Below are 9,108 nucleotides of genomic sequence, written 5' to 3'. Positions count from 1 at the left end.
GCTGCAAACTGCACAGCCAAATGCACAGGTCATAAGCAAATTTGTGAAGGAAAAAAAACCAAACAACCTCATTGACAGAGAACACTTTCCTAGCAGGGGATTAATTTTGGGACCTTAACTGTGCACAATGTACAATAATTATATGGAAAATGATAAAAATTATGAATTCTTCAAGCCTAAAAATGCAAAAGCTAAAGAAAAAAACTATAGTGAGGAGCAATGCAAACAAGTTCTCGAGCTTGTTTTTTATAAGCCACAAGAAGCTATCATTCTGTTTGAATAGAAATATGAGAACATCAGTGTATAGCATATACACAGCAAGGACTATGAACAAGGGACAGAGCATATTTATTGTATACTCTGTAAAGATAACTTATATGTGTGGAGCAAGCCACCTTGCTTCTTATGCAATACACATGATGGTAACTTTCACTGTCTATATATCCAAGGATCCAGTGGAGTAGGAAGGGCTCAGGAAGCTTAAGATTTTTTGGAAGCACTGAGTCTGCTATGCATGTGTTCATTTGATGGTCCAAATAACTGCATTAGATGAGGCTAGAAATTACTGACAGTCCTTACATCCTCAAATTCTAACTGAGACTTCAGAAATAATCTCTGATCTGGTTCCTCTAATTAAAGTTATCTACAGTTATCAACTGCAGCAGAACCCTGTTCCTCCTGCTTTACTAGCTTGACTACCATAGAACTATCTACATACCAGTAAGCCAAATGTGCCCAGAACTGCTATTTTTAAAACTGAGGCCAACTGACACAGAAGCGTGCAACCATACTATTTAATATTCCAATATTGGGCGGCTTTTGATGAACCACCTTTTGGGAATAGGCCTTGGACCACATTAACCTCTTGAACCACGTCTGGGAAGTGTTTAGGAGCGTGTTAATTAGCAGAAGCGAGGACTGCGCAACGTGCTAAGCATTCAGCAGCACAGAGGATCAACTGCCAGTGTCCAGGAATGTTCCCTGGCTGCATCACTCTAGATGCAGCCTTATTGTGCAAGTCTCGCTGCAATAAACAAACCTCTCTGCCAAAAAAAAAAAATCCTTTGCCACAGAGGAAGATTTTTTGTTAAAGCTGGGGATTCAAAGATTTTCTAATGACTTCAGTGAGTTTCAGCACAGGCATTTATTTTGTGAGAAACTTATATGGCAATTGAAACGTATCCTACAACAACAGGAGACTAGCTTTGGGTAGAAATAATGAAGGAGTTCAAATATCGAGATTTGTATTATTTTTTTAGACAAAGATATGGCTCTGAAGTGAAAAAATAAAGTTTTTTTAGTTATAGGTCTGGAAAGATATATACAAAACAATTGACATATTTACCTTTTCAGTGGTGTTTCTAAAAGCTCCTGCAGCTAAGGAGTACAGCTGAAAAGATAAATTAAATGGAAAAACATAAGCAACAGCTTTACACAAATGTAAACAATAACAGGTATACAAATATTTTTAGAAAATATGCTTACAACAGCACATATACTTTATCGCACAACACTCACATTTGCTTCCAAAAGAGAAGGGAACTGAATGGTGTGATGAAAAGGCAGAAATGCAGTAGGGGTAAATATATAGCTTAAAAGGTCTTTGTTCCCAAAGCTTTTTTTGGCCTCATTTTTATTTACATTAAGGTATCCATTACAGCAGTATAAAAGAGACTTTAAAATTCATTTCAATGTTCTAATCAACAATGCAGTGAACTGAGGAAACAGATCTGCCATTTCCCAACCTACACAAAATACTCACTGATCACAGTGTGTAAAAATGTAGTAACAACTTAAAAAAACCAAACAAACACATATGCACCTTAAAAACCTTTATGATATGAAAAGCCCAAGTTCATGGTCGTTACTGCATGCAGCATTGACAATAAATTGTTATCAGCAATAACAGTAATCAGGAGTCTGTATTTTAATCCTATACAGTTATGGCCTGAAAGTATGCTTACTGATAGAATGACATCCCTATTCCACATACTTTGGTCAGACTCAAAAAAATTATATATTTGTACTTCACTTTACTTAGCTGAAGTTATTAGGCCAAATTATGCTTAAATGTAAATTCTACACTGGCAGCACTGAAATAACTTCAGAAGTACTACACACAGTAAGTGATTGGAGATTCTTTCTTGAATCCAGTAGGCCAGAGACTCTCTGATGCTGATTTCTGCTGATGTGTTATTTGTTTATGATTGGTATAACGAATGTTTGTAAAAATGGGTTAAAAAAAAAAAAAAAAAGATATGGTCTCTCTCCCCCTTTCAACAAAAATTGTAGCTGATTTGTTTCCTATTTGTTGGTAACACAGACCATCAGTACCAAGAAACAAACACTTCATGTTAAATTACTTTATTACTGTCTGCCTCCAAACTATTTGTTTATACCTAATATTGTACTTTGGATGTATAATTTATTAAATGCATTCACACTTCTTAGGTGCTTTAAATATGTCAGCATGCCCTCCCGTATATTCTGCACAACCGACAATTGTGGAAATGAATTAGTAGTCTATTGTGTCAAAGCACTGCAGTGTTTTCATTAGCTTAATAGGCTTTGCTTCAATCATAGCCAGGAAAAGCACATTGGAGCTGGATTTCTGATCCCAGTGAAATCAAACAAGGGTTTTGGCTCTGATTTCTGTGGAGGCAGAATTTCACCATTCATTACATTTACTGCATCTCAAATCTGTATTTGTAATTGAAATTTATGCCATTACCTTAAGCTACTACGTGTTCAGCATCCGAATGGATGTTTTAGATTACAGAGCTGGGGCTGACCACATATGCAGTTGTTTGTGCATGGTACATATGATGAAGTACAAACAACCCTCATCAAGCCTCAGAAATACTCTGGGAAACTGTACAGAACTGTGGAGAAAAATATGAGCCTGTATCTACAAGTTTTGTTTTTATTTTCAGAGCAGGCAGTAATAACCTGGAACCTACAACCCTCTAATTCAGTTCTTAGATGGCATTACTAACCAGCACAAAATATTCCAGACCACCTCTGTGACAGGAGGAAAAAATACACTTCTTGAAATACTGTAAGAAAGTGAAGCATAAAATACTATACATGTTGGGTTAGAATTTCTTAATCTGTGGTCCATAAATTGTTAGCGGCCTAGACAGAAATACCAGAAGATCCCCATATGGCTAACAGTCATGTGGTGCTGTCCCCTTCATTATTCCCAGAGGCTACATACTGTTCAAAAACAAATAAATATTCCAAATTATTCATACATAATATGGCAGTCACAGAGCTCTTACGTAACTGGAATGGAGAAGAGAGATGATAATAAATTAAACAGTTATAAAATACAGCCAGCATATTGATATAGTTTAAGAAATGAAAATTGAACATAAAATATTCTAACTAAAAGGAAATTAAAGAGCAACTGAAAGGGTGTTTTTTTTTTTTCTTCCAAGGAAATACTTTATTTTAAACAGGCTGCAGGCTAAGTGTTCAGACTAAGTATAAACCAGTACAGAGTTCTAACCCTTCCCTCCAAAAAAGTCAGCATGGTAGAAGAGAGGAGCCTCAGCACAGAAAGAGACAAAGAAAACTTCTCTGCAAGGAAACGGTAATTACACTGTCTACAAACAAATAAAGGAAGTTATGACAGAGGTCTCCACAAATGGTATGGAGAAAATGAGGAGGGGACAATACCTAAGGAACAAACTGACTCTTAAAATGATAAGGAACAAACTTTAGAATTAAACAAATGAATACTTCTTCAAGAAACGTCTAGTCATGGGACTTGATGCTACAGGATGCTGTGGATCAAAAAGTATTAATAAATTCAAAACAGGATTAAACAAATGCCTGCTACAGATAATGGCTTCAATGTGATATGAATTTGGGGCTTATTGTTGGAAACTGGAAAGCTTTGTGAGAAAGTTCACCCCACATTTAGCCAGTTTATTTCTATAAATGTCTTCTACGAGGCACTGTCAAAGCTCAGTAATAGGGAAGAAGGATCAAGGAGCCCTATGAAATACTGTCTGGCAGTCTCATGAAAATCATGAGTACTACAAAAATCATAAGTACCATGACAAATCATAGGTACTACAACAGTACTAGCAAGTGTTTTTAGCACACAGGTTTATTCATTTACATAAAAATATCCACTATGGGAGCAGCTAGAGGAAAGCCAAGTTCCACATGTGAACGAGAACACTTAAAATTAAAACAACACTTAAAAGTTAGAACCAGAGAGAGCCAGGGTTAACTTAAAACCTCCCACGCAGAGTATGGGCGCCGCAGGGAACACAAGAGCCTGACCTCAGCTACGCCTTTGGCAAGACTCCTGATCCTGTGCAGTGAGACCTCACCCTCCTGCATCCACGCTCACTATGTTCCTTCCACATGTTAAGTACACATCAGCCCACAGAATATCAAAGGCAGTTTTAGTAAGTGGTGATTATGATACAAAGTTCAACAAAAATGAATAAAAGTGAAAGATTCACTTTACTGATTAAAACACAAGAAGAGCCTCAGGTAAAAATAGTCCGAAAAATCCAAACTTTGTATGGGGTTTGTCATGGACTGGTTTTGGGCAGAACATATAATTTATTCCTCAGCTTTCCAATTAAATAGAAATACTAATGCAGGCTATATAACTTTTTTTTTTTTTTAATCTAAAACAAGAAATGTTATGGTAAAAAAAAAAAGGAAGTAAACAGGTTTACGCAAATATGCACATAATATTCCAGGTGCATAACAAATACCACAACCATTACAGGTAGAAAAACATACTGCTTTCATTTTACTGGAAATAAAAGATATAATTCTACAGTGAACAGATTTTAACTGATTTAAGTAAGTATTAACAAATTAGTATTTGGGATGTTTTTAAATAAAATGATGTTAACTGCAGTTCTTAAGAAGTCCAAATAACTTCTTTCTTACAGTTATGTTTGGCCAAAACCATCAACTAAAGTCAGTACAAATTCATTTCAGATGGAAACTGTATTTCCTGTGAACAAACTATTCATCCAAAACACCTGGTGCAGCATTTGCAATACTTCCCGACTTGACAGAGACATTGTGAGACAAATTTCAGTAATGCTTTTAAGAGGCACAGGATTTTTAAATCACCATAAGAGTAAAATTAAGCCTGAATATTGTGAGCCAGCTATTCTTTCAAAAGCAGATGGAGATTAAAATATTCGATGGAGTTTGTGCAAAGAACAGCCTGAACTTTGCCAGTTCAGAGCTGGCTGTACTCATTAATGCAGGAATGCCCTCAGGCTGCTTTGTGCGGAAGGTATAACTTAGAACTGGATTTCTCTGGAGTTCTGAGGGACACGTAGACAGTCATCTTCAACATAAACACACACACACTGGAAAAAAAAAAGAAGACAAGGATAAAACCAAAAAAGCTTCAAATCCCTTTCCCATTCTCATAAGGATGGTACGCTTTTTCAAGAAAATACATCCAATTCCCCTGAAGCAGAAGAGGGAAAACAATGGAGAAGGGCTTAAAGGGACAGCATAAGGAGCAAGGAGATCTCACATGGCACACAGCAGCAGGCTAGCAATTCCCACAGGAGGAAGGCTTGCAGTCATGCAGTAATCTAGGGAGTATCACTCCACTTCCTTTTCCATTGTGAAGTTCCCCTGTCGAGCCAAGTTACTCAAGCTAGGCAAAATATTAACTTTAAACAGTAGTTACTGTAGTCATTACACTCAAGATTACTGAACGATGACTACACAAGATAACTACAAATGACTATAAACAAACATTTGAGACATGACAGACTCTTCCTAGGCCGACCTATCGTATGTCAAGAACCCAAATAAGGCTTAATCCTGGCACTTAAATTCTAGCAATGTGTCATTCCTCAAGTTCTTAATGAGAACATTTCGACTATTTGCTGGCACGGAAAAAAATAAGAACATGCTGTTCAAATAGGAAGAAAAGCAAGCTGACCAGCTACATCAAGCATTACTGAACTATAATGGAATGTACTTAATTTCTGGCAGGATTTTGTGTGATACAAATACATTTCATTAATGCACAGCTGCTGAAGAGAAAGTGATACTACACAGAATTCAAAATAAAAACAAAAAAGTCTCCATATATTTCATTTCATGATTTTACCATTCACGTGGCTATAGCTTACAAAATAGGCACAGGAGCAGACAATGGGGAATTCGGAAGCCATCAGTGGGAAGGAAGCAGTGAAGCAGCCCTGCAGCACAACGGTTCTCTAAGGTGGACACAGGAGCATTGCTCTTCTAAGAGGCAAGGAAAGCCACTAGCAGCACACTCTGTTCAGCACAGCGCTCATATCCATCACCTTCAACACAGTGAAGAAATCTAACAATTCTCTCTACCTCCTGTGTCAGTCTGGTTTAGACTACGGTTGCTTTCAGCTAATACACGGGACACTTCAGACCTGAGCGTGCTCTACCTACAGCTTGATGAAACACAGGACAAAACAAATTCCATGCTCTAATGCATGTCCCTTGCACATTACAGATCATTGTATCATATAATTCCTATAATGAGGATATTTTCTCTCAGCTTGCTAGGCTTTAGAGGCTTGATCAGTTAAAAACAAAAAACTTTCTCTAACTTCTAATTCATGCTCTGTTGATGTTATTTTCTTAACAAAACATACTTTTTTTTTTTTTTTTTTTTAACAGGCCTCCTTTCCTTCTTTCCTTCCACATTTACTGCAACCAGGATATTCAAAGACTGTCAGGTCTTTTAGGCTTCATGTGGCTAAACTAAACAACCCAAGTTCCTTTAGACTACTGTCCACTCCTCTAATAGGGCTTTTTTTTTCTTACAATTCTCCTAAGTCCAATTAAATTATTGTGCACTTCCAAATCTGTGCACAGTTTTAGAGCTAAAGTTTCACCAGTCACATGTACCACAAGTGGCATTAGTACCTCCTTATCTGTACAAAAAATACAGGGCTGAATTTACCTATGACTGAGTTCATCTTTTCCACAGGAACATCAAATCAGTGGTGCACAGCCACCCTCTCAGTGGTTTACAGACCATGCTTTCAAATTCCCTCATCTTCCATTTGACAAGCTCTAAGTTTATATCAGAGCGCCTTTGCTATTAGTCCCTGAGCACCGACCTTGTGCTTTGTGTAACTGTATTTTATCCCATTTTATTTCTCTACTCCTCAAGGTCATCCAATTATTCTGGTAGTACACCACCCCACTGGGAATGTTTCCCAAGTTTGATGTCAACAAATTTCATTAGCAAGTTCTATTCTTTGTGCCAGCACCACTAATGAAAATATTAAACAACACCAGTTTCAACATCAATCTTTTGACAGAGCTCTAACAACTCCCCCCTGCCATTCAGTGTAACACATCACCACCTTTCCTTTCAGGCATTTCTTTGCCCATCTGACAACTCATTTACTAATTCCCCTCTTGTTCAGTTTAACAAGTTTGTTCATCTCAAAAAGCAACCATTGCATTACAGAAAGAAAGCAGACATGATCCATCTAGTGAAAAGATGTTTTAACTTATTTACTTCTGTGTCCTTAACTTTTTTCTTTAATCCTCCAGATTTTTTTTTTTAAATAAATCTTTACAAGCAGAAGCTAAAAGGTGTCTGTCCTCTATAAAGAAGTTATGTAGACAGAGTCCTGTCTACGTAAGGCCCATGTTACAGAAAACTATTCGCAGTCAAGATGTTCATTTCAGCACTGAGCCTCACATAGAAAACCCTTCCTCTTGACTCGAGCACCTAGTAGTTCCTATGCCTCCTTCACTTGCCCGGAAAGGAGTAGTGACATGCTGTTACAACAGAATCAAAAAACCAGGGCTACGAGTTTTTCACGAGAAGTTAGTATTGGCCTGGCTTTTAATTTATCTGACAACACTCCCGGAACAGCAGAACATAGTACTGGACAGTTCCTAGCTCTGGGAAGGGAAGTAAGAATGGATGTCTCAGCACAGTACAAATAGTACAAATTCACCATACATTTCAAATACCAGGATTTCTTTTTTGTTCAAACTAAAGTAATATAGGCTCAATTTACACCTGTTAAGTAACTTAGTGGTTTGCAAATGAAAACCAGCTCATTCTGTGCATAGAAGTAGGGCTAACCATTTTAATGTTGTACTGGAAACTCTATTTTTATTTTGGGAGCTTTTCTGGAAACTTCAGAAAGGGTTAAAATAAGAGAAGAAAATGAGCAAGCTAAATCCTGAGATACAACGAGTACAAAGAACACTTAACAAATCAACTGCTTTTTTTTTTTCCCTTTAAATCAGCCTGTTCTATAACACAATCCTGTCAAATTTTGCTTTAAGTGTAGACTGAGGTGGAGACTCAAGGACTCAAGTCATATATTTTAAATCAGTGTTCAGTTTCTCATAGAGGACAAAATCACTGTTTGAAATATTTGCTAACACTTTTGCATTCTATTATCTGAGGTATCACATGTATTTTAAACTCTTAATGAGACAGTACATATTACATAATGTAACTACAACCTCTGTATTACTCTATTCTGTACCTTTTGAATATTGCTTTTTTTTTTTTTTCGTTAGCTTTGCTTTATGTTGGTTTTCACCCAGAAAGCTCAAGTTAGCCAGAGATGGTCTATGTGAATTCTAGGAATGAACTTTTTAAGGAATCATCCCTCTCATTCTTCTCTTTTCCTGTTGCAGACACCCATCACCATTGGCTTATATCCTAAAAGCAATGAACTAAAACAAATTTGAAAGGATTGTGCAAGACGCATGCAAGACAAACAAAGATCATCATTAAAACTTTGTTTGCTAAAGCACCCTGATGAGGACACAGTTTCAGAAAAGGGCCTGGCATGTACAGCATGCATAGAAGGTTCTCATACTTTTGCTTTTCCAGGAATTCAAGAACCAACTTTAAAAACATAACAGCCTAAAATAGGATAGGATTTCGGTTGCATTGTTGGCCCGCAGAGGTAGATTGTTGGACTGGAAACTGGATTATCTAAGAGGAAAATGTTTCATTTCCAAGATATATGCCCCCCTCCCCCCTCCTTTTTTCCCTCCTTCCTAAAGAATGAACACAGCCATGCACACACAGGTCTTGTTCAGGACTATTGTCTTCAGTAGGTCTGGAGAAGAACG

At 37.2% G+C, this 9,108-nt stretch overlaps 1 long non-coding RNA gene across 1 annotated transcript in view; it reads right to left on the bottom strand.

Moving 5' to 3' along the window:
- Positions 1–7,868, bottom strand: part of LOC308194995 — a 71,263-nt gene extending 63,395 nt beyond the window's left edge. Inside the window, exon 1 of the long non-coding RNA XR_013951127.1 lies at positions 1,346–7,868. This is a non-coding gene — a long non-coding RNA (uncharacterized lncRNA). The remainder of the gene's footprint in view (positions 1–1,345) is intronic.
- Between the last annotated feature and the right edge of the window lie 1,240 nt (positions 7,869–9,108).

This window comes from Anser brachyrhynchus, assembly GCF_964034855.1.
Source record: "Anser brachyrhynchus genome assembly, chromosome: 4".
Lineage (NCBI taxonomy): Eukaryota > Metazoa > Chordata > Aves > Anseriformes > Anatidae > Anser > Anser brachyrhynchus.
The sequence above is the reverse complement of the archived record's forward strand: the minus strand, read 5'-3'. Positions and strand labels throughout refer to the sequence as shown.